The sequence below is a fragment of the Patella vulgata genome, chromosome 8, assembly GCF_932274485.2.
Source record: "Patella vulgata chromosome 8, xgPatVulg1.2, whole genome shotgun sequence".
In the NCBI taxonomy this organism is placed as follows: domain Eukaryota; kingdom Metazoa; phylum Mollusca; class Gastropoda; family Patellidae; genus Patella; species Patella vulgata.
The window spans coordinates 16,812,776-16,839,244 of NC_065886.2; the positions used below are offsets into that span (position 1 = coordinate 16,812,776).

Consider the following 26,469-nt stretch of genomic DNA (forward strand, 5'->3'; position numbering starts at 1 on the left):
AATGCATGGACCGAATGTCGTTTATAAATATTCAGATAGTAATAATTATACTGTCGTCTCATATATGAAATGCGACAGTCACAACAGATGGCATGAAAAGTAAAGTGTGAGCTTAACTGACAGATATTGTAAAGCGTGATCCACATTCAATAGTAGATGGGCATTTAATAATTGTTAACGCTTGTCGTTGATAGTGTAGTATGATTTAGTAACGTATTTTCATTAAATTTTATAGTGTGCTCAGCTATTACAAATTGTGATCTGGAAACGTGTACATCATCATGGAATGAGAGGTGCTCTAGATGTGAAGGAGTACGAGATGAAAAACCTGACTATAGAGCTTATGTTGTTTCCAGTGATAAAACACGCTGTACAAGTTAGTATTTAATGTACAGGTATCAATATTCTATAATATATGACCAACATAAATTCGGCCCTTGATGTTGAAATAAAGATGCATGCTGTATAGCGGTTATCTTCGACCCAGTTCTAAAAACAACGTTATCCATTCACATATTTGACTAACATGTGTTTGAGGTGTGTATGTGTCGTTATATCTGGCAGAGGTCAATGGTCCAGGAATTCAATCAATCCAAGCCATTTTTGTATGGTCAGCATAAATTATATTTGTATTATTACAGAGGCGTGTTCCTGGCGATCTGACAGTACTCCATGTTATCCCGGAAGCTGTGCTAATGAATTGGCATCAAATTGTATATGTACCTCAGGATTTACAGGATCAAACTGCGATAAAAGTAAGTGTTGCCACTGTCTTTTAAAATTTTAGCGATATAATCACACAAACGGTTGTAGTAGGGTTTTGTCGACATCGATTTGATAAAAAAAAACCGTGTCATTAGGTCTAGTCTGCTCCCCCATTCTGTGTTAAAATTTCTAAATAAAATTACTGTAAACATACTATTCTACGGCGTTTTATAATATTCACAATAACGAATTATTCATTAGTAACTAATTCAGATGGCGTGTTGCAAAGCTGTTAAGGAAGCGTATTCACTATTGGTTGAGTTTGTTTAAACTGTTAAAATGCAGTATTAAGGAGTGTAGTAAACTTAAGTCAGTACTAAAACCTGTGCGGATTAGTAAAACGCGTTTGTAAATTAATAGCTATTATTGCCATTATATCTTTTTAGTAACAGAAAAGCCTTCAATTAAAGAGAATATACTAAGTCTGACAGCTAATAATGGCGGTAAAACTGATGCACCAGGAAATACAAATATAGGACCAGTTCAAGATACTGTATGGACTAATATGGTTAATCCTGTTAATATTCACTTTAGATTTACTGCGGATTACCAACCAGTTGTACCTTCTCGACAGGCGTATGTCAAGGATTTTAAAGTTGGCATTATTAGTGCGAGTTTACGTCTGGAAAGAGGTAAGGGTCCTTTTAATACTGTATCAATACAACACAAAACTGTAATTTTCTATACGTTATTCGCGTTGGTTGCATTAGTATTAATGTTCTTAATCCTATAGCTTAATGCCCTATGAACCATAAGCAATACTGTATATCTATAGGGGTTATTTAAGTTCTCTGAATGGTGTTTTGCTTAATGTATTGAAGTCGTTAACTACAAATTGGTGATAGCTAGCTTTCTAAGCTTTGGGATAGTTAGGTACTTTGTCGATTAAAATCGGTCAATGACTATTACGTTAATGGACAGGTCATCGGTCTCCGGCCATCTGGTATAGTACAGATTGGACCAATTTTATACAATAGGGATGACGTAAATGGGTGCCCAATAAAACACGTATCAAAATATGGTAATGGTCCGCGCTAATAGCTGACGTACCTAAACTTTATATATAAATTAAACCATGCAGCGCGATAAGTGTTTTAAAGACATCGCGTAGTGTTCTTAGAAGGACGTACCCAGGGCCCCTGGCTTATGGGATGGAGATTATCAAACGACGTTCCAAGGGAGACGTACCATTAGCCGCCTCGGCCTAGGCCGGGATAGAGACAACACGTAGTGTTTCATCCGTTAAATCTGGTTCTAGACTTGTTAAACTCAGACTGTAGATATTATAGGTACTATCATAGATGTTGTAGTTTCTTGTATTTCATATATAAACAAGGACTTTATTATAACAACACAGGTTTTATCCATTTAAAAAAAGTACATTAATGTGAAAGTCTGGATACAGCGACACACGAAAGTGAAATGTCTGTCTTTTTGGCGCCGTGACACTGCATAAGTGTAACCATAGTGTCGGATATATTATTAAATATACATTATTGTAGATTAGATAAAGAGCTGGCAGTTCTTACTATAATGGTTAGAACTATATATTGTAAAGGCAATTTGCTGAAACTTTCAGTCAAATTGATACTCTTCTAACCGAGAATTTACCGATTGAATGTTCGGCCTGGCCTCGGTCATTATTACTAATGTCGGTAGGATAAAAAACATAGTCTCGATTATCCATTTCATGATTTAATCATGAATCAAAGTTGAGCAGCAAATTGGATCATAATTCAGTAAATATCGCTGGCTAGCGATGACGCCGAGAGTTGATTATGATCTGGATAAGTTAATTTATGTCTCATTAATAATTTAGATAACATTTCAGGGTTAAAGAAAGACCTGCAATAGGCAGATTTAGCTCTTGCATAATGTATGTTTAAGTAAGTAAAGTAAAAAAAAAAACCCATGGATTTTCATATTTTTGAGAGACAAACATTTGTTAACAGCACACCGGGCGATTGAAACCAACTTATATTTACTTGATGCCAGATGATTCCTTTGTTCTTGGAATACGTTGTTCTATTTCAGATGTCAATAATATTCTTTCTCATCCTTGTGGCGGACCACAGAGTCGAAGTAATCCTAATCAGGGCGTGTTTACCTGTGAACAGACATTAACAGATTTATCTCAGTTATCTCTACCATTTAATCACAAGGATGTGTAAGTTTTCGCACAAAAAACTAGCATGCTAATACAAAACGCATGCACGAGAGAATAAAAACGTTTTTCGATTGTTTTTGACTTACCAAGAACATAATCATTATCTCTACCATTTAATCATAATGATGTGTAAGGGTTTTAATTAACTAGCATGATATCACAAAACACATGCACGAGAGAATGGAATAAAAATGTTTTTTGTTCTTTTTCACTAATTATGATGCTCAAAGGGCTAGAATACAGTAAAAGCCCTATTCTCTGCCTTAAGCTCTTGAAGTCTTGGGCAAAGTACCCAAATGTGCTGTCTAAAGTGCGAAACAGTTTCTATGTAACTGCATATAGCTGGGTTGATTGGGGCTAACTGACAGACATATTTCACTTTCGTGATCATTGTGAATACAACAGTGGATACAGTGTTATCTTCTCTGTTTAAGATTTACATACAATATTCAGATGTAACTATCCAGACAACAAGTGCTGTCAATAATTTGTTACTGTTATTCGCACAGTTATGTCCCTTTTTAAATTCAATGAAGATTGATGAATGTACACATTTGACAGATATGTCTTTATACAGATATCATAACCAATATTTGATATTCTGTAGTTAAAACAAAATGTCTTGCTCACAGTTTACAATGATGTACATTTTAGACTCACGTTTTCGATGTCCGTTGCCAATGGTGGATTTGTTAAGATTGAAAATAAAGAAACAAACTTGGTGGAAACTAGATATCTACAAGGATTGACTCAAACCAATACATTTTCTATAACATTTGACAGTGTAGATCCATATCATTGTAAACCCAGGTCAGGATGTTCTCTAGATATGCTCTCTGATGTAGACTTATCTAAACAGGTACATATACTCTAGACCAATATTATTGTAAACCTCAAACAGATTATCGTCCAGATAAGACACATATTATTCTATATCACATCCATTCCGTGTACATCTATTTAATTGTAACCCCATGAAGATGTCCTCTAGACATGCATTGTGATGTTGAGATTTCGCAGAACAATTTAAGTGAATTTGAAGCATTTGGGCATATGGCTGGGATGAGGATGGTCGGGGTGGCGGGGGCATACAATGGATTTAGTGTATACCAGAGTCTCAATCAGGGAGTAGCGCGTAGAGATAACTCAGAGTAGGTGTTCAGTTGTCCCACTACTTACTATGTTAAGAAATGCCTTCACTTTCCGAACAGGTTTATATCATTGTAAATTCCCAACGATGCATTATTTATTTCATCCTCATATTATCTTACCTTATACAGCTTCAAATGCATCCTTTAGAGTAAGTACGGAATAACCCGATTCTGAACAATTTAGTTTAACATTTGCCACTTTTTAATTTTTACCCCCAGGCTAGTGCTTCATAAGTATTTCTCCGTCGATGACGTTGTTATTCCTGAAAACCCATTTAGTTTGTTGGGAATAAAACCATTTCGTTTATTTAAATACCATTCACGGCGATATAATATCAACTGGAATGACGTGAGAATAAAGTCTACAGCCACTATTTCTATCTAATCCTAAATTATTTATTGACTAGCGTACTCAACGTTTTTCATGGGACGGCTGGATGGATACAGATGCCCGGATTAAAGAATACGAGTATGAACTGTTTGAACTTCATCGTGTTGGTAATGAACTTGGTGTCAAGGCGAGGAAGTCGGACTCGAGAACTACGTCAGTGAGTATGATATGCAATATTTACAATGACAAAATAATGCTTCCGACATCAAAGTTTCAATAAAGTAGTCTTGTGACACTATCCTGGTCCCGTATCCCAAGACAACGGCACCGCAAAGCGGACTTTGTGACTATCCTGGCCGCGGTCTCCAAAAGCCTCAGTATGTGTCACTATGGTGACACTTCTCTAATCAGGACTTTTACGTTTTGTATAAAATCTCAATAATCAATTAACTATGGAACACTGTGTTGTTATAACTATGTTTATATGAAATACTGGAAATTACAACATCTATGATAGTACATTATGAATTATTATAATATTTACAGTCAGAGTTTAACAAGCCTAGAATTCAGACCTAGAAAAAAAGAATAAAGATGTAATAAAAGCAATTAAATGATATCGTTGACAAAGTCAGATAAAACCCAATAACCAACTACAACATAAAAACCGACATAATTAAAATGGTAGTAAATACGACTACAAAATGAAGTGTATACTAAAATGTTTAGTTCGGAAAGATGAAGATAAAGGTGTATGTTTAGATTTGTAATATGCTTGTCATTGTGAAACTCTATTCTTTCAGAAAAGTGTTGTTGTTACATTCCCCGATCCCGCCGTGTATTCCATGATTTTATCAGCTTATGATAAAGCTGGAAATTACAAGAAAGCCAGACGATTGATTATATTTGATGACACATCTGCTGTAACAACGACGTCTGGGAGTGTGCTTAGAGTGACAACTGCTGTTCCTACTACCAATTACAAATGGCAGACTAATTTAAATTCTGTTACAATCAGCTGGACTAATAGATATATCAACACTGTACATCATAATGGTCGTTTTCTAGCAGCTGTTAAACCAGAACCTGGTGTAGAGTCTCAATATGATGATAATTATGGGTCTAGAACAACACAGGCAATCAGTAATGTACAAGGTAACAGAGGTTTAATTATGGTTTGGAGGTATGACTGTAGGCCGTCAAACAGTTTTACCAGACATGATATTGATAAATCAGCGGTGCGCCACCTTCAACAGCCTAGGTAAACTTAAATGGCGAAATAATGTGCAATCAGCAAAATCCGAACAGTTTGGACCTTGATGACTACGTTTTATTATTATATCAAATGCATATAAAGTTTATGAAAAATCTTAAGGGATTGCTCCATTTTTATTGCCTGTTATATGATCTTACCCTTGACATTTGAATATTATATTAGATAATTTGGATTTAATTTTTCAGGAATTGTTAGTATTAAAAGCATACATAAAGTGGACCACTCTGGAGGAAGTTCGATTAACCAGCCTTCTCAAAATGAATTCGTAGATCTAGGACTTGATCAACAAGTGACAATAACACCAGTTCTGAAAGATGGCGATACTTTACGATATTTTATCAAAGGTTACGATATTTTATCTCAATACAAGGAAGAATCGTTGACCGTCCATTTTGATAGTTCACCACCTGTTATTGAAAATCTATGGTTAACAAAAGGTGATGAGGTTAATCTAGCAGTTCATGGTTTTGAGGAACTTGATAAAATGGTGTAAGTAACAGACGTTATACATAACATTGGGGACACCAACACGAGATTGTGAATTAAGTATCACCCTGATATTTACGATATCTTCAAAATATGACTCCTATATTACCCGTGAGACTACAATTACGAGATTGAAAATTAAGTAAACTTGAATAGGCAGAATAGTTTCCTTCCATGTAGAATACTTCTTTTACATTTTATGTTTTGTCATTCAGTTTTTCTGTCCAGGGGGGGGTTGGATGGCTGAATGGTTAGCGTGCGCGCGCTGTATCATAAAGTCTGTCATTGAGTCGACTGGCGTGGTTTCGAATCCCCGGTTGTATGTGACAAGGAGTAGGGTCGCCTGTCCAACCTCGTGGGTTTTCTCCGGGCCCTCCGGTTCCCCCCACTGCTAAAGACCCCTACGCGCAAGCGAATTATGTAAATAAAATTAAACCATATGTTAGTCCCGAAATGACCTAGTTTGTGTCGAGTGGACGTTAAACCCCATTTCTCTCTCTCTCTCTCTCTCTTTTCTGTCCAGATTCTGTTTGAAGTTGATTATATTGACAGCAAAGATGGCATTATATTTTGTTATGAACGTATTATATATTAAACATACATGTATTGATTTAATGTACCCTTTACAGTATAGAATGGGAAGCCTATGATGATCATAGTGGAATAGAGACAGTACAATGGAAGATATGGGATCATTTAACAGAAGTAGAACATGGATCTCAGCGTATTCCACCACAAGGCGAAACAGCGGTAAGTAGACGATAATGAAGGAAAAGTTTTATATACCAATGGGGAAACTGCGTGAATACCATCCCGTGAATTGCTTATTAAATTCGTTACTCTTCTAACAAAAACGAGTAGACTATATTTTGTATTTTAAAATACTTGGATATTAATTAAAGAGAGGGGATGGGGTCTTCAAAGTACAACAAGGGAGACAACTCCTCAGGCACAAGTTCCTCTGACTACTATTGAATACTATGTACTGATTTTATCTTTCAGAACATTGAAGAATGTCAAAGTAAATATTCTAATAATGCCAGAGGAGCCAATTGTTATTGTATTCCCACTAGTACATGTTATCATCGCCATTTTCAAATAAAACCACCTAAGACTGCTACACCAGGAGAAGGCATCTTAAACAATAAAAATACTGGTACACATGACCATGATTATCGTATCGTTATTACTGTGATGAACCAAGCTAAATTAGAAACAACTCTGACTAAACAGGCATGTATTAGATTTTTAAAATGAAACCATAACCACAAATATAGACTTCACACTTTACATCCATCCTTGCTCCATGCAAGATGTGTTTGGATAGTTAAACAGTGTAGCATTGTTATAAATATATTATGAAAACAAATTTAACTTTTTAGGGTCCCCTGCCTTTCGACTATTAAAATGGGTATGTCCGTCTGTCCGTCACACTCTCCTCCTAATTGAACTAGAATCTTCAAACTTGGTGTAGGTGTATATTAGATGAATACCTTGATGGTGTTCGAAGATGACCATTTTGTGCTTAGGGTAAGCAGGGATAGCAATTTGATTGTTTGATACTTTGGGATACGATACATTTGGTTATAATTAAGCGAAAGTGATGAAACTTTGTGTACAGTTTCACCATATCAATACCTGAGCATTTTCAAATTTGGGTAAGCAGAACGATAAGCGATTTGATTGATCGAGACTTTGGAGCCTGACAACTTTGATCCTAATTGAGTGATAGTAGTGAAACTTCGTGTATGGTTTCATTAAATCAATACCTTAACGAAATTCGATGCTGAGCACTTCGATCTAATTTGTCGAGACGTTGGAACACAATAACGCTCCTTCTAATTGTGCTAGAATGTTCAAACGTGGTGTATGTGTCTATTAGGTGAATTCCTTGGCAGAGGTCTATCATGCGCATTTTCTACTAAGCAGAGATAAGCAATTTAATTGGCTTCGACTTTGGAACACGATAACTTTAGTTCCAATTGGGTGAGAGTGATGAAACTCCGAGTATAGATTCATTATATCATTGCCTTGACTAAGCTCGATAATGAGAATTGTGAAATTAATTGATATGTATCATCTATTTATTTTGGGATTTCGGCAGGGGACACCAAGCTCACTATTGGCTTGTTGGATTTGTCAAGGGGCATTCACGTGTTGAATTTACTTTAGAGGGATATACAGAGATGCATCTGGTAAACATATCAATTATTAACTGCTTCTTTTCATTATAGTCTCGTTTAATTTCAGATTACAATTGATACTAGTCCACCGCACCAAGGGATGGTGCATGACGGTAAATCTGGTACACCGGAAGTAGACTTTCAACCAGATTTAGAACTATTTGCACACTGGGATGGTTTCTTTGATAGAGAGAGTGGAGTGAAATTTTATCAGTATGGGTTTTCCACGTCTTGTTTGGGTGCCAATAAATTTCAACTGGCTCTTGCAAACAGACAGGTAATCTAAGCAAATAAAGTGAAACAAATAAAATGAATCTTTTGTTTTTTAAAGTAAATGTATTTGGTAAGAGTTATCTCGTACTATTATACTTTTAGGATGTCCAACAGACTACATCTACGCATGCTTCTTGGACAGCACCGTCTGATGGTAAATATTACATCACCGTGGTAGCATATAACCGAGCCTTAGAAGTATCTATACCAGTTTGTTCTGATGGAGTTGCTGTTGATAGAACATTGCCTACCATAAGTGAAATAGATATAGAAGGGGCTAGAATTAAAGGTGGTTTAATAAAAGAAAATAATCAAGTATATTATATATCAAATACAAGACGCAAATATTTACTCAAAGACCCAGATGCAGCTTGTATGTAAGTACAATCTTTAGTTTAAGTGATTTTCGTATATAAAATATAACGTTATGTACGCAAATAGTGTTAAAGTATGTAATATCCATGTTGTGGACCCACTAGATGTCCCAATTTTTATCCGATTTTAAAAACATTAAAATATATCAGTGTTACAACCTAATGGCGATTGAGTTCGAATTTCGTGAAAATCAGACCAAAACTGCTTGACAAAATGGAAACTCCTTGTACGCATTTAATGTAAAAGTATGTACTACCAAGGTTGTGGAATCTCTCTAGAAGTCAACTTTTTTATCTGATTTTGATGAAACTTAAAATATATGTTTATATCTCAGAGATGTCGATTCCTTTTGATATTCGCGACTATCGAGCCATAAATTCCTGGATTATGTCCCCTGATTGTACGAAAAGTCACTTTTTTAGCTTGTTTGGTGTCCAAACAACCGCTTGTCTATTTGATTCATTAAAATATATCGTTTTGTATAGTAACCCATTTAAAAGACGTTTTTCAACTAATGTGAATTCACAGTTGACAAAAGACCTAGTTTGGCAATATCTCCGTCCCTCGCCTTAACCATTATTAAAGATCCCCATATTTATATCTTTAAAACATCAGAATAAGTAAACAAATTAAACTATGTAACAATACAAAATGGTAATGGACCTTAGCTTAATAAGTAACAATGGCTGTTAGTCATTGAGTAAACAGAAGACGACTGCGATCAATTGTGTGCAGTAGAAGGTCGGATTAATATTATCAAGCTTGGAAATAAAGACGTTATAACATGTCATATTGTTAACACATGCAAACTAAAGATAACACAAGAGTCCGTTGGAATAATTGATTTGCTAGTAAAACTTTATAAATGAAGTAAATGTAACCTTTCCAAACGAAGCTTACCTTCTTATAATCGTTTCAGAAATCTTAAAATCTTAGAATGTTATAACAGAATAGATCAATATATTTCAGGAGAAATGCCAAAACGGTCGAAGTTACTGATCTTTTTCCTATTGAGCGGTTTTCCAATGGTACAATACATACATATCCGGCAAATATGTTTTGTAATGAAAACCCAATCACAGATGTATTTGTTGCAAAGATGTATCTTGCAATGCATTCTCGTGTAAGTATTTCCGTTTCTGAATTTGGTCTCTCCAAAACAGAGCCTGTCATAAACCGGTTAATAATCTTCAAAATAACTAATAGAAATTAGGTTTAGCGTCCGTGATCATTTTTGGAATTCGGAGGCATTCTTGTCACATCTCTTGTAAATCAGAATTAGATTTACTTAGGAGGCTACATCACAAACACGGTAAAACATCTTTATTGAATTCTCTTTACCGGATTGAGTCCCATTTACATAAGTCTTAAAAATCTAAAACAAGACTAGAACATAACAAATAGTAATTTTATTTCAGTTATATGTTAATTGGACTGCTAAGGGTAGTTTGATGAATACAGAAATTTACAATTATGAATTTGGTCTAGCATCTGCAGAAAGTTCAGTTTCTGCCCCTGACATTTTACCATTTACATCAACCCATCACCATTCTTGGTACCGTGGTTACCACCTGCAACTTAGTGATGGAACCGAATTCTACATCAGTATTAAGGCAATTAACAAAGCTGGAAAAGTAACTGTTCAGGTTGGTGGCACTTGTTAATGATTTTAGTACTTTAATCCAAAAATTGGTTTATTTTTCTACAAAAGTTTAAAAAGTTAGAATATGTTATAACTATTTTCCAGGGATTAGGCCCGATCTTAGTTCATACTGTTCCCCCTACTCTTGGTGGTGAGGTATTGGTTAAATTTGAGGATGAGATATTGGAGGCCGATTGGTCAGCAGCAACTGTATCTGATCCCGAATCGTCGCAACTTATCTTTACAACGGCCGTAGGTAAGTTTATGTATGAGTTCCCCCTTCGCTCAAAGGCGGTTTCAAAAATAGAATATAGTTAATTAGTAGTTGATAGTGTTCGCGAATAGGGTCAAATCTGGCAACTATTTGGAACTCTATTTTGAGAATAGCAGTCATAAAATTGAATTCGGATCTGAAAAACCAAAGGTTTGTTCTGTGTCGTGAATATTCAGAAGCAATGTATTTCATTTTACAGGTAGTTCACCGGGAACTGAAGACGTGTATCCGTATTCTTCCTTATCGTCTGGCGGAAGCTGTACGTTAGCTAACCCACCAACCTGTACAGCTCTCTCCATGGATGATCTTCATTGGGATTTACATCACAGCTTTACCTACTATGTATCTATAAGAGTAGAGAACATAGTTGGATTACACAGTGTGTTCACATCTAATCCATATATTCATAATACCAGAAAACCAGCCAAGGGAGTTGTATTTGAAGTTATTCTACCTGATGAGGCAGTTGATTTTGGAATTAATGTAAGCTTTTTCATATATGTTTACGGCGGACTCGTTTGCATGGTTCATCTGCGTCCATTTCTATGGAACAGATAGTTTAAATGCGCACAATAACCTAATGGTATTGTCTTTGTGTTAGCTGTTTTTAACAGTTGGTGGTATTGTGAAAGTGAGGTAGCCTGGTTAAAATTAAGTATAATATCAAATCATGTTTGGCACCTTGGACCAGGGACTCTTCTCAAATATTGCAACCTACATAGTTGGTTAAAGGAACCCTCTAGTCTTTGGTCAATATTAGATCATTTATCATCAGGGTATTCAGATTCCACAAAACCGATACTGCAAAATACATTTCCTCTTTCTAAGTCAGTGATTGTCAACCAGTGTGCCGCGGCACACAGGTGTGCCCGCGAGATCTCCACAAATGTGCCGCGGAATTTTCTTAGGAACCCTAAGAATATGCGAAAAACCACATGATCCCAGTTGAGTATTCGCTGATAAGTTCATAGATGTGTTTTCCTTTATGTTTCTACGACTAGTCTCTGTCTACGGTTGTATGCCGTCTGACTTGCCATGTTTTTATTTTGCAAAATTCAAATGTTTTTCATATATATTTAACCAGGTGTGCCGCCATTCTTTCATGTGTTCCAAGGTGTGCCATTGGCAAAGTAGATTGAGAACCACTGTTCTAAGTGTATCCGTTGTCACACACATACACTACATAAAGTTAATAGTCAACCATATGGTAAACATTTGCGCTAGTATTGATAACAGTACCTAACATAGGCTTTCATCTGCGTTTGTATTTCTCTATTGGAACACATTTGTTTATGTTTATATAATGTACCCTTTAGGAGTTAGAAGACAGTAATTTTCAACTCTCAACCACTAAATTAAAAGCACCCAAACCATTGGCAAAGTAGATTGAGAACCACTGTTCTAAGTGTATTCGTTGTCACACACATACACTAAATAAAGTTAATAGTCAACCATATGGTAAACATTTGCGCTAGTATTGATAACAGTACCTAACATAGGCTTTCATCTGCGTTTGTATTTCTCTATTGGAACACATTTGTTTATGTTTATATAATGTACCCTTAAGGAGTTAGAAGACAGTAATTTTCAACTGTCGACCACTACATTAAAAGCAAGATGGTTTGGGTTTGAATCTGACGATATGACCGAACCCGTGACTTACAGTATTGGTATTGGCTCACAACCACTTGTTAGTGATATAAAAGATGTAAACGTTGGTAGTAAGACCCAGCACACATTTCTCTGGCTTAATTTACAGCTGCACAAGGTAGGTGGGATGTTTTAATGCAACAATTGTATACAAAAGCTACAAGATACTCGTTTTTCAGAAAAAAACCCAACCTCATTGCTCTATCCATAGATGCTTCCCTTTCAGTTCCGTGCACAAATACCGAAATCTACATTTGTATGTAGTGTTATTATTCTTTCAATATTATTATTGTTACAATTTTTAGACATACTTTGTAACGGTAACAGCTAGAAGTGACGCTGGAACAACAAAAGCATCATCTAATGGTATCACTATAGTTCAGAAAAATATTAACCTGAATAATGAAGTTCGGATAAAAGATGGCTCTGATTGTCAGCAAAAGGGTAAGTTAATACACAGCCTTATTCATAACTACAGTGTTTACGAATAAAGATTACCTCACAACCACATATTTTACGAATAAATATTGCATTAATAATTAGATTGAGATTACCTCGTAGATGTAAACATTTGACATCAACAATATATCATCTCAAAAACCAATAGTTGGTGTAGGCCGACAGCAAGGGTCACATTTATGTCTCTTGTATTTGATAAGTACTACTGACCATGTACAATTCATGGTCATAATATGTCTATGGCACTGTTGATATTTTGTCATTTAAAACACCACATTATTTGCCTGTCCTTATAGCATATTACTTTCTTTCATTTTATAAAATTAACAAACATAGAAAAACTATCCTGGCTACCAAACCACTATTCGCAACAGGTAAACTATTTTCCTAATATTAGTAAGCTAAGAATAGGACAATATTGGTGTTATTAGCGTTTTGATTCTTATTTTTAATTGTACACTAAAGATATATTATTGGAGATTAGATAAAGAGTTGACTGTTCTCGCTATAATTGTTAAAGAAATAGATAACCTAAATAGAATATATTGAAAAATTAGTCAAATTGCTCCACCGATATATTGGATTTTGATTTTTAAGCATAGCCTCGATCATAATTACTCAAGTCGGTAGGATAAAAACATAGTCTCGATTATCCATATTTGGATTTAATCATGTATGGGCGTTGAGCAGCAGATCGGATTCAAATCCAGTAAAAATCCGACAATAAGATGACGCCGTGAGTTGATTATGGTTTGGATAAAATCATTAATGTCAAATTAATCGTTTAAACAACATTTCAGGCCTAAAGAAAGACCCGCAATGTATTTTTAAATCATGTTCATGAAAGACAAATTATTGCACTGATAATGGGAGTAATAATAGTGATACAATTTAGAACACTTTAAGATTATACGCCATTTTTTTCTAACACAGAATTCAAGCTCAGATTGTGAGTCGGATATTGACTATCAAAAATCAACATCTTATTACATGGCACATTGGACAATATCAAATGCATATAAACATATGTATCCTGATATTAAATGGACGCTACAAATGAGACAGAAAAACACAGGTATATGAAATATTGAATTACTTTGAAATAAATGATTAAATTACTTTGAAATAAATAATTGAATTACTTTGAAATAAATGACTGAATTACTTTGAAATGAATAGCATTTGGATATATTTATTATTAGAATAAAAAAAATAGAATGGTTGTTAAAAATAAAGAAGGTTAATCAGCAAACTGATATTGGAATGTTATTATTAAATTATTATTCGTTATTTAACAGATGATATATGGCACAATGTAGAAGATAAGAATTTTCTTTCAAATTCTGGTCAAATCTTCCAACAAGTAGTATTAGATTATTGTAAAACATATAGAAGCAGTGTGAGGTTCTGTTCGGGTGAAGTTTGTTCTCGACCTGTAGTCAGTAATGGTGTAACAGTGTTGAGCGAACCTGATATGCCACATATAGATATACTCCACAAAACGATGCAAGGTTCCCAGGTAATTCAAATATAAATAATCCAACTAAATAAAATGATTTCTTTGTATATGTCCAATATTTATACATAATCAAATATTCAATTTGCAGCTCACTACAGTAATAGTTGCTGGTCGAATGCCAACACAATCACCCATAAAACAACTTAACGTTAATATGACGTTGTACCAACACATTAATGAGCACAGTGACGGCATGTAACCTAACGAAGTAGCCATACAATTAACACAGTATGCACCTAAAATCTGTCAATGAGCTTCTAAATGTAATCTGATATGAAGTTCTGATTGATTATAATACAGTTATCATTTCATGTTTTATTCCATATCCCAGTTAGATGTTAGCTTGACTTACAAGAGTAATACCGAAGATAAAGTGTGTTCTGTTGAGTCTACCATAGATAAATATATGTGGAGTATAACAGATAATAAACACAATAGTCATCTATTTACTAAATGGAGTAAAGTAAACAATGTACAGAGAATAAGCGAGATAAAGGTAATAGTCTGACTTCTAAGATTGTCTGTATGCTTTTATAATTCTGTTACAGCTGTATACATTATGGGAATGCCCATAGAAAGAAAAAACAAAAAAATGTAACTGTGTTAATGCGCAACTACCAAATGTATCAGGTTCTCAGCATAAGTGATGTGCACCCAAAAAAATGGTTGCGTTTAAGCAAAAATATATGTGTGTTGTTTTTCATTTCAACAGGATATCTATGTAACTACACGAACCTATTTCGGGGATCGCGTAGCTAAGTGGGTAAGACTAGCCTGGAGGTCGGGTGTTCGATCCCTGCATTGGCGGAGAATGTTCATCCAGATTTTCCGGCGTGGTTCCCCCCTTGTGAGTGATGCACGACGAAGGGCCTGACAAGGACAGCTGTCTAGTCGTTCGGATGGGACGAAAAACCGAGGTCCCTTGACAGTTGGAATTCGATATAAGAGTAGGCCGTAGTGCCGCTGTCCTGACAAAATTTCCCTAATAGCACACTGTATGGCGTATGCCCGTCTTCATTAGCCCAGTTCGGAGCAGAACAGTAGGACGTCAAACCCTATTTCATTTCAACACGAACCTATTTCATGTAATATTATTCTATTTCTTAGTTTCAGTTTAGCATTAATTTAGATGGTGAAGTTGATTTTAGTGAATGTAGAAGATTGGCTGTAAGAATATTTAATAAAGCTGGTTTATCAACAATAATATCTTCGGATATTAAAAACTGTTCATCTGTAGATCCGGTATTAATTATACCGGCTATTGTTATAGATGCTATAGGACAACCATTAAATAACGGTAAGTATTTTTTGAATATATCGTGCAATTGAAATAAACGCCCCCGCCCCCCCCCCCGCCACACACACACCCACACACGCGCGCGCGCAGTTTTGACAGACCCGATAATGACATTTACATCCTTTTATTAGAAACGTTTGACGACAATGAAGATGTTGTTTGTTTTGTATTTCAGATCCCAACACAAATGACATCGGAAAGTCAATTTCTCTGGATCTGAACCTAGCCTGGTCTAAACAAGATGTGGACTATACATCTTATAAAAATATTATATCAGCTGTATGGCCTACATTAAGACATAGAAACTATACGTGGGGTTTACTGGAAGACCCGGCATTCTCTATTCTAACACATTTTACTCAACCGAAGATGATGATAAGAGATCCTTGTTCACATCCAGATGTTATACAGTGTGGACAAACCGGTGAGGGAGTTTCGGTAATCTTCAAAATAGCATTGGTTCCTTGTGCTATTTTTTTTTACTTTGAAGGATTCTTCGTTGACTTCATCATTTTAATAAATACTTAAATTTTACCGCATTTCTTTATAATTTTTTTCGCAGAAAACGAATACATCAATGTTTTAACTCAAAATACTTTAAAACACGGAAGACGGTATTATATCTGTATCCATGCTGATGCTGTAGTTGCTGGTCATGAAAAATGGACGGAAAAATTGGAAGAAGTAAACTCTTGTAGTGATGGAGTAACTGTTGATTTGACTCCACCAAATGGTGGTCGGGTGTGGGTGGAGAACTTGAACGAATTTAAATACCAGGTAATACTGCTGTATTAATATAGTCGAACCCCGTTATGGCCATCCCAGTATACTCGAACACCTATAATAGGTGGTGTGTCATTCATTCCTGTTGGCCCGATTCATAGTGTTTCGGTATAATGGTCCAATTCTCGGATAATATGTGATATATTTATCCGTTGTTTCTAGTAAGTCTGGTTAAGCCCACCTTTTGTTTTATATAACTTATAGCGGTATTAATATACTTTGTACAAATTGTTTTTCGGGATAATGTTTCGATCCCTGTATATTCGAACACACATGAGATATGGTGTGTCATTCATTCCCTGTTAGCCCGATTAATTGTGTTTCGGGGTAATGTTTCCGTCCTCGAATAATATGCTGTTTAGCTATCTGCTGTTTCTGGTATTTGATTAGTAAGCCTTTTGCATTATACAGTTCGAAATATATATGAATATATCATTTTATTAAGTAGTTCTTATGTACTCAGCGGTTTTGATATACTTTACACCAGTACTGAATTAATGTTTTTGTGATAGTTTTATATGCATAATCCAATATATTATTTCAGTCATCCGACAGTGATGTAGCTGTCTACTGGGATAGTTTTCTTGACGTAGAAGAAAATGGTGGAAAAACTGTTCATCCAAGTGGAATATCAAAATATCATTTATATATCGGTAAGGATAATTTATTTCAAGGATTTGACAGGAATCGCTGAATCAACAATATAATATTGGATGAACATGCCTTATTGTCAATCTGTAAATATGCTGTTCTTTACATTCTGTAAATTTTCTTTTACATATAAAGGTTCTATAGAGGGAGGTGAAGATATTGTAACTAAACATAATGTTGGTTTGATAAATCATAAAATATTCCACCATCTTTCTTTACAAAATGGCCACACGTATTACGTCACTGTAGAAGGTAAGTATAAATTCGTCTTTCTGTTTCATAATTAAAACAATTTCTGGCTTAGCAAACAGAAACAATTAAATTGAATTTATTCATGTATTGCATTCGTCTAAATAATTATATAGCTATATACCATTCTACTATACAAAATAAATTGATTTCTATTGCCCGCTTAGCAGAATTGCTCGTTCGTTAGTGATGTCATCAAAACTATTTTATCTCTCGCAATTAAATTATATTTGTTAATCATGTATTATATTCGTGTAATTAATTATAAAGCTATATACCATTCTTGTATTGCCCGGTTGTTAAAATTGCTCGTTCGTTAGTAATATCATCAAAACAATTTTATCTCTCCCAACCGCATTCACCCTCGTTGGTTCCATATTTTTATTATTTTTTTTATTTTCAGCAATTGATTTTGTAAACAGAACAAAAACCGTTTCATCAGAAGGTTTCACAGTTGATAATAGTCCACCAGAAACTACATCTAAACCTATACAATTTACTAATACATATATACAGTCAAATGATGTATTGTCTGCGTGGTAGGTGTATATACAATCTAGTGTTAGTAAACAAAACAAAACGAAAGCCGTCAACCACAGCAAAAGTATTTGGTTACCGGTGTTTCTGAAGGCGTGAAATAGTAGTCCGAGCTTGACACGTGTACGATCCCTTTTACCATTTATAGCTAAATGGATCGATGCTTTGGACTTCACGAAGACGGGTGGCCCAGCAAAGAACCGGGTCTGGTCGTTTGGATGTAATAAAACAGAGAGGTCTGATGTAAAAGTAAAAGAACAGAATGCTTCGGTTTCCCTTGGCAGAAATTTAGTTGTAAATAATGTGTTAAAGAGTCATTTTATTTGATTTATTTATAGTTCAAGTGGATCATTCCTTTTACATGATTTTTTTACAGTTGGAGTGGATCACTTAAAGACACCGAAAGTGGTATAAGTCAGTATCGATGGGCAATAGGTACTAGACCAGGCCATCAAAACATTAGGGAATATATGGTAACAGATAATGATTGTGATGAAGCTAACCTAGAACACAAATTACAAGATGGACACGTTTATTACATCACAGTTCAGGTATATCTCATTTTGCATTACGTTTTTGGATAGAAAAAATAGTTTCATGAATTATGCTCGATGTATAGATCAGTTGGGAACAAACATTGTGTTTTACTATTTGTCCTATAATTATTTCAAATAAATAGACACTAATCGTTAAGAAGGTATGCTATAACTGATGTCATTTCCAATAGAAACATTTTCAAATTCATGCTATATATATGCTGGTCACATTTGTATTCTATATACCAATTTTAGAATAACTTTTTGTCTATTGTTGTGTTTCAGGCCATTAACGGTGCAGGGTTATCTACTACATTAATATCTCGTCCAGTGACAGTAGATACAACGCCTCCTACTACAGGACATGTCATCGATATTCTTAATACAAACTATACCGAAGATGACGTAGATTATATAACTAACCAATCACCACTTTCTGTTAGATGGCAAGGATTCCGTGATCCCCATTCATCAATGAAGTACTATACTGTTAAAGTTGGTACCTGTGATGATTGTGATGACATAATTCCAGAAATCAAAACAGGAATAACTTCACGTAAGGAAAATATTATTACAAATGTTTTTGTTTTAAGTACAATCCAACTTTTCTTTCATTGCACTATTGATGGTATTCCAAGAAGATGTAGTTAAGTTTTATTATACAAATATGGTAGATGTTCTAATAAATTTTAACAACCGATACATATTTCAGATTTTACCTTTCCACCGTCCAAATTTACTCCTGGAACAAAATATATCACCACGGTAACAGGGTGCAATATGGCTGACATGTGTACGTCGGTCACTTCTGACGGGGTAATAATTGACGTGACACCACCGGACATGGGAAGAGTTGTAGATGGAACGAAAGATTTAGATGTAGAATTCCAAGCAACCAGGTAATTGAAACACGATTATCGAGTCTATTTATTTTATAGACATAAGGATCCAAGAATATTATTGGATCACGGTTATCAAGTCTCTTATCGCTATACGAGACCACACCACACCGGTACATATTGTCTTAAAATGCATTTTACAGTAACTCGTTTTAATTAGATGCTTGACATTCTTAAAGCGGATATGGGCAGCTTGCGTAGTTTTATATAAGGGTGTTGCTATTATTATCTTACAGAATCGGATTCTACTATTGAATAGGTTAACATAATGTGCAACTTTTAAGAATTCTCATCCTGGTTTCAGAAACTTTGTTGGCGCCAAATGGTATGGGTTTAAAGATGCACAATCTGGTATAGCGAGATATGAATGGAGAGTAGGGACAACCATTGGAGGGGAAGAGTTACTTAGCCCTCAAGTTTTACCAGTGGTGGAACTGGCCTATAAATCTAATTTACCTGATAATAAACTATTGCCTATTGATACTAGAATTTATATTACTGTTAGATGTTACAATAAAGCAGGTATGACTGAAATTATTTTGATAACCCTAGTGATGCTTACAAAAACAATAATTTGATTTACATCGTACTTGAACAAGCACTACTGTTGTGGACCCAATATAAAAGTTCGCAATATGCTGTAGCCATCCTCGGTACACTAACCCCTGGGTTAATCTATTGGTGGGGGGGGGCATGTTTTCAAGTTGTCGATTGTGCTATTTTTATTGACCAATCCCATAAATTGTTAATTGCAAAGGAAGTTTGCAAAGGGAAGTAACTCTCATCGGATAAAGTAAGCAAAACCGCAAGGACTCCCCTTCAAGAGACAGGGTTATTATTAGCCAGAATGTAGCCTAAATTATACTTAATGCGTATTTATTAACACCAATTATTATATAATATATTAAGGAAGACGGACATAACAGAATGAAACATTTCAGACAAAGAATGGATAGTAATAATAGATGCTTTGCATATTTGAAATCAACGGAACGTACTACAGATTTTGATAATACAATTAAATATAAATGAATTAAAAATATATAGATTATTTACATAAATCATTCAGTAGATGGACATGAATGGGTTATCTACGAAAGCGAAACGAGGGTCGTGTCATTAGTAAGACTGGTCTGTAAACTGTTTTTTGATTGTTTCGTAGAATTTAGCCACAATCAAGGCCAGGGAAGATAATTTGAAATTAAGCCAGGGTATCATGGAGTAGAACGGAATGAGACCACTGGGGATAGCGAGGATGTGCTCTAGTCGGCTTTAGGGACGGCCCTGTTGTTATATAAGTAGTTATAAATAGAGTCCTAGTCAAAAGAAGGTTATCTGCCTTGCTAAAATTGTTTAGAGTTATCACCACTAAGTTAACGTCCACTAAATTCAAACTATTTCAATTCGAGACTAAATATGTAAAGGAGATGAATATTGATCACAACTGATGTCTTTTTATACGCCCACATTTTCACCACTCTACATGTCACAATTTTTATCCGATTTTGATGAAACTTGACATATTGGTCTATCGCCCACAGATCACGGCTCCTGTCGAAATTGGCATGTATCGAATTATGGCCCCTGATTGTACAAAATCGCATTGGTTTCTTTTCATCTCTTGCAAAATGTGGGCATATCGTGCCTGGCAACCTCTGGGTTAGTCCAATTGGTTATGTGTGTTACATAAATTGCCTATTAGTCATTTAGCTATCCTGTGACCTCACAAACACAAACTATAATTTAGCATTCCGTGGAATGGAATGTGGATCCAGAAGGCTTTTATAGTATGATTCGAGAAGGTGCCAGCGTTATCTCCTCTAAACCCGGGTTTATTTTTCAGACGAATCCACATCTTTGTTTTGTTAGAACTGCATAGGATTACTATTATATTTATATCATCATCGTTTGTATTATTTGTGCATTTCAAAGCCGCCACTGCACCTAGATTTTATTTTATTAGGTTTATACAGCGAAGCTACATCAAATGGTTTTAAAATCGATACAACATTACCAGTAGTGGCGCAAAGGGCAGTTCCCGTTTCATCGTTTAGTTCTATTTTACCTTCAACTACCATATCAAAATCTAGTATTAAAATTGAATGGAAGTTTACTGATGATGAATCGGATATAGAAAGACAGTACATTTCTATTTCACCCCATTTATTGGGAGATTTCACTTCTTCAGCTATGGAGGTACGTCCTATTGATAATTTTAAACATGCTTTGTTTTTTAAAACATGAAATATTTTTATAAGAAAATAGCATACCTATATTACATTCAGTTATTTGAAAAAAAATGCAGTGCCATTACCACTTTGTCTTATTGTGCCTCTACAGTCAATTAGGATAAAACTTCAAGGATCAATTGACTATGGAAGACTTTGTTGGTTAACTATGTTTTTTATATTTTTATAATATCCACAATGCACAGGTTACATACAGGCAGCTACACACCAGCTATGACAAAAAATATAAGCTAAATATAAGTTATCTAGCACTTAGAGCTTGTTCTCACTTAGCGTGTGTTCTGTGGCGAGAGCCATTCCGGCCTCTAAGCCGAGGAGGTTGTGGATATGATGTTCCCCTAGGAACCCCGAAAGATATCTTTCCTATGATCTCTAAAAATGATCTCTGAAGGGACATTTAACCTTGCTCTTTCTTATATAGAAAGTATAGATGTGTCAGCTATTAGGACGGGACAATTACCATTGTTGGGTGAGTGTTTCGTATGGCTGCTGTTTAACGTCAGCGTTATTCTATTTACTTGTACTGATCTGTGCATCAAATGTCTAGACGATAGTAACCCCTTTGCAGAAATGGATACTGGCATAACTGTCAGTGAGTGAGTCTAAGAAAATGAAATTTTGCGAAATACCTACTTAGCCCATTTCTCGTTGTCACCTATTTGTTTAACCACTTTAATATATAAAACAGAACACCTTTCATAGAACTAAAATAACCCCTATATTATTACATTATGAACAGTGACAGGGTAAAATTGTATAGTTGGAATACTTTTAATTTTAGGGAATATATTACTAATTTTTCTTCAGATTCCAAGTGTGGTAACAGAGTTTGCGTTTTCTGGTCTCGCTCTACACGACGGTAGTAAATATAAAGTTAAAGTGATTGGTTGTAATTTAGCTGGTTTGTGTCTGTCGAGTGTTACAGATGATATACTAGTTGATTCTACACCGCCTACCAGAGGTACGTGTATTGATTCTTTTGATTGAGAGCGCTAATGGTTATGCATGCATAGAAGAACAAAGGTCGTGATACCTGATCACTAATTCACGATCAAAGTAAATCCAAATACATAACAGAAAGCCGGCAATTTTAATTCATTTAATTTATTTTCCACTCTAATATTGGTAAGTAATTTGATATTTATAAACAATGTGAGCTCGATGTCGATTTGCAGACCATTTTGTTTATGATTTTTTTTTAGTGATATGATAATCATAAACGATTTTAACTCCATCTCATTTTACTTGTCATCATGCAGATTTTTGAAGTTTTACCATCGTACAAAGTGTGTATCTTCTCAAAGAAATATTTTGTGAATGTTATTTCAGGTATGTTTGCTATTGATACTGACCACGCCGCTAACTTAAACAGAGATAGGAATAACTGGAACCACTGGTCTACTACGTCTATTAAGTTAGCATGGTTGGGATTTGCCGATCTACATACTGGTATAACTGAGTATAAAGTCAGTGTTGGAACCAAACCTTTCCTTACCGATCTCAACCAGGCACGTATCTCTGATTATAGTAATATGTTGTATCCGTGAGCAAAATATAATAATTGAAGTAAATTAGCAGCATTCAAACACACATCACCTTTTAAATTAAATACTTGGCTTCGGTCTCCAGTTAATCTTAGTTAATGTGACATATTTTCTATACTTTCACTAAATTCGTTTCTGAAAATTGTTTTAAACAGGGCGATCAACAAACCACGTTTCAACATGTAGCTGGAGATAATTTTGATGATGAAGGAATGGTACAATCAGTTACAATAACTACCAAGACACTTCATATGGGCAATTCTGTTTTCATATCTGTATGGGCTGTTAACGGGGTAATTATTGATTTCTAGTGTATTATAAGCAGTATAAGATGAGAAATTAGTTAAACCCAAGGAATGTATCACAGCTGTCAAATAATACTGTCGTAGACAAAATTGCCACTTCCCCATCAGTACCTATCAACACAACCACGAATATATTCTACTACTAATTGTTTTATTGTGTTACATATCATTTCATTTTTATTTTTGACATAGGTTGGATTAAAAAGTCAGCCTGCTCATTCTGAATTTGAACTTGTAGAAGGAGGAATGTTAGATTTAGTCAGGAGATGTCAACCGTATAATTGTCTCGGACATTGTGTTTGTACTGCACAAGACAAATCATGTTCAGATGCTGAAAACTGCAGAGACATCTCAACAGGTATATATCTATCAACTTTATTTAAAATTATTCATATTAATTAATTCTTTGTGAGCTTTGCTCCTAGGTTTACCTTCACATTCGCTACAGTGTTTAGTCTGTCTTAAATAATTCCAGATTTTATATGCCACCCTATACTTGTATTTCTATGTTTTTGTATATTTGATGCTATCTGCCATGTGATTGATTTCTTATTTATAATCATCCTTGCAGGGAATCCAAATAATATTGTCCAAGTTACTGACATGACTAATTTGATGTCATCTGATGCTGCACAGACTTACTACACATCGTCTGATAATTTTGTAGCTGCCAGATGGAGGATAATAAACCCACAAGGCATCTCTCCTATAAGGTAAATTAAATTAAAGTATATTATACCGACAAGGTCTTGCGAATATAAAGGTAATTAAATCTATTTAATCAACCAACACGGTCTCTCGTCTAAAAGGTAAATTAAACATCCCCAACCTTCATGACTAGAGGAAGCTGAATATATGTTTTAAACGCAGTTGATGATGATGATGATGATGACGGGTGTGTAAGACTGAGGTTCTAGGCTTCAGCCTGCCAAGTCCATTTTAGTTCATTATTTTATTAATGAACGCTATAGAAATTACTAGGAATTCAAACTCGGCATATATTTTAGATATGAATGTAGTGCCGGATATTCCAGTGAAAATTCACCCAGTGGAATATATGACACTGATACAGAAAGGACATGGTTTGATGTTGGTGAAAATACCGAAACTATAATAACTTTACCTACAGGTATACCTTTTAAAAATTTTATTCATTTCTTTCAAGAAACAATCATTAATGCTGTATATTTATTAGTATGCAATATTAACAATGCACACAGTCTTCATTAGACTATCTCATCAATATATTTAACTATAAACACTGAAACATTTAAAGTGGTGCAGTATGGAATGCCTAACAAGGACGGATGTCTAGTCGTTCGGATGGAATGAAAAACCGAGGTCCCACGCATACAATGGCGTACATGTAAAAGATCATTTGGCAGTTGGAATTCGATAGAAGAGTATGCCATAGTGCAGCTGACCGGGCAAAAATTCCCTTATTGCACATTGTATGGCATACGCTCGTCTTCATTAGCCCAGTCGAAGCAGAACAGTGGGACGTTGAACCCCATCTCATTTCATTTCATTTCTATAAAACAAAAATCTTCTTGCTTGTAAAGGTGTGCCACAGGTGTCGGCTTTATGTCCCTTTGTATTTCTAGTACATGTAATTTCGTAATAATATTTTATGTATTCCAGCTAAGGTTTTAGATAAGTCTATACCATATAGTGTATTTGTGAGGGTATGGTATAATACAAATCAATATGCGATATATAAGTCTCCCGGCATTACATCACTGACGTCTGCGCCTAGTGTCAGTCACATAGCGACAGCTGCTGTAAGTACATACAATAAGTTAAAAACACAAAACTATTTAATTAAAACTGTTATTAGAACGATTACTTTTTTATTCGTTTTGATTAACCTATTTTAAATAGAATTATTGATTTGATTTTGAGATATATTTCTCCATTTTTTATCCAGATAAAAGAATTAGAAACTATATCAAGTGTTAAGGATTTAGATTACCAAACATCAAGCAATCAGATTATTGTTGGTTGGAAGAATAAATTTAGAGGAGGAATTCATGGATTCGATTATTTTAAGTCTTATATAAGCACACATCCACAAGGTGGGTTTTAATACTAACATAATTACATTGAATGACATTTGCGAATCAGAATGTTTAAAGGAAACAAGTATTTATTATTTTTATGACAGCATTGTTAAAATGAGGTTTCCATTCCTAAGGACACTTTTAATCACTCCCGCCCACTCTTATTTTCTAGTTTAGTGTATCTTAAAGATACATTATATAACAGCTAGATCTTTCTTTTAGCCGAAAATGATATATAAATTATTAGACATTTATTCACAAGAATGCCCATACTCGACTTTTTAGAATATCGGAATTTGATGATTTGAAGTGCGATAATCGAGACATTGTTTATTATTGTAACAATGGTAGTAATGAAAATCGAGACTACGCTATTCTTATCAAAACTTCAAACATTGATAACTTCGTTCAGAATAGAAAACTTTGACTGAAATTTTCAATATATTGCCTTTTCACTATTTATCTTGAAACCATTATAGCGAGTACTGTTAGCTCTTTATGTTAAATAATGCGTCTTTTAATAATGTAATCAATAGCGATTTTGACTTCTTTTTCTGAAATGTAGGCCACAACGTTCATCAGTCATCTACAAGAGTAGCTGGAAATACTAGTATCTATACAGCTACTAATCTAAATCTACAAGATAATAGAGAATATTATAGTACTGTACTAGCTTATAATAAAGCAGGATTACTGAGCTGGGCCAATAGTGATGGCATATTAATAGACAATACAACACCCACTTCCGGTATTATACATGATGGTAATGGTAAGTAAACTATTGAAATTATTGAATATATGTCAAATT

The 26,469-nt window shown here is 34.8% G+C and overlaps 3 long non-coding RNA genes across 3 annotated transcripts; all 3 read left to right on the forward strand.

Annotated features, from left to right (window-relative positions):
• The first annotated feature begins 256 nt into the window (after positions 1–256).
• Positions 257–1,378, forward strand: LOC126830738 (uncharacterized). The gene is made up of 3 exons (XR_007683956.1): positions 257–376; positions 642–755; positions 1,152–1,378. It is a non-coding gene; the product is annotated as an uncharacterized LOC126830738 (long non-coding RNA).
• A 17,650-nt stretch (positions 1,379–19,028) lies between these two features.
• LOC130014090 (uncharacterized) lies at positions 19,029–21,577 on the forward strand. The gene is made up of 4 exons (XR_008789063.1): positions 19,029–19,160; positions 19,317–19,503; positions 19,808–20,025; positions 21,467–21,577. It is a non-coding gene; the product is annotated as an uncharacterized LOC130014090 (long non-coding RNA).
• Positions 21,578–24,181: 2,604 nt separating this feature from the next.
• Positions 24,182–26,377, forward strand: LOC126830731 (uncharacterized). Its single transcript, XR_007683948.2, has 5 exons — positions 24,182–24,314; positions 24,609–24,730; positions 25,243–25,382; positions 25,529–25,676; positions 26,227–26,377. It is a non-coding gene; the product is annotated as an uncharacterized LOC126830731 (long non-coding RNA).
• Positions 26,378–26,469: the final 92 nt, after the last annotated feature.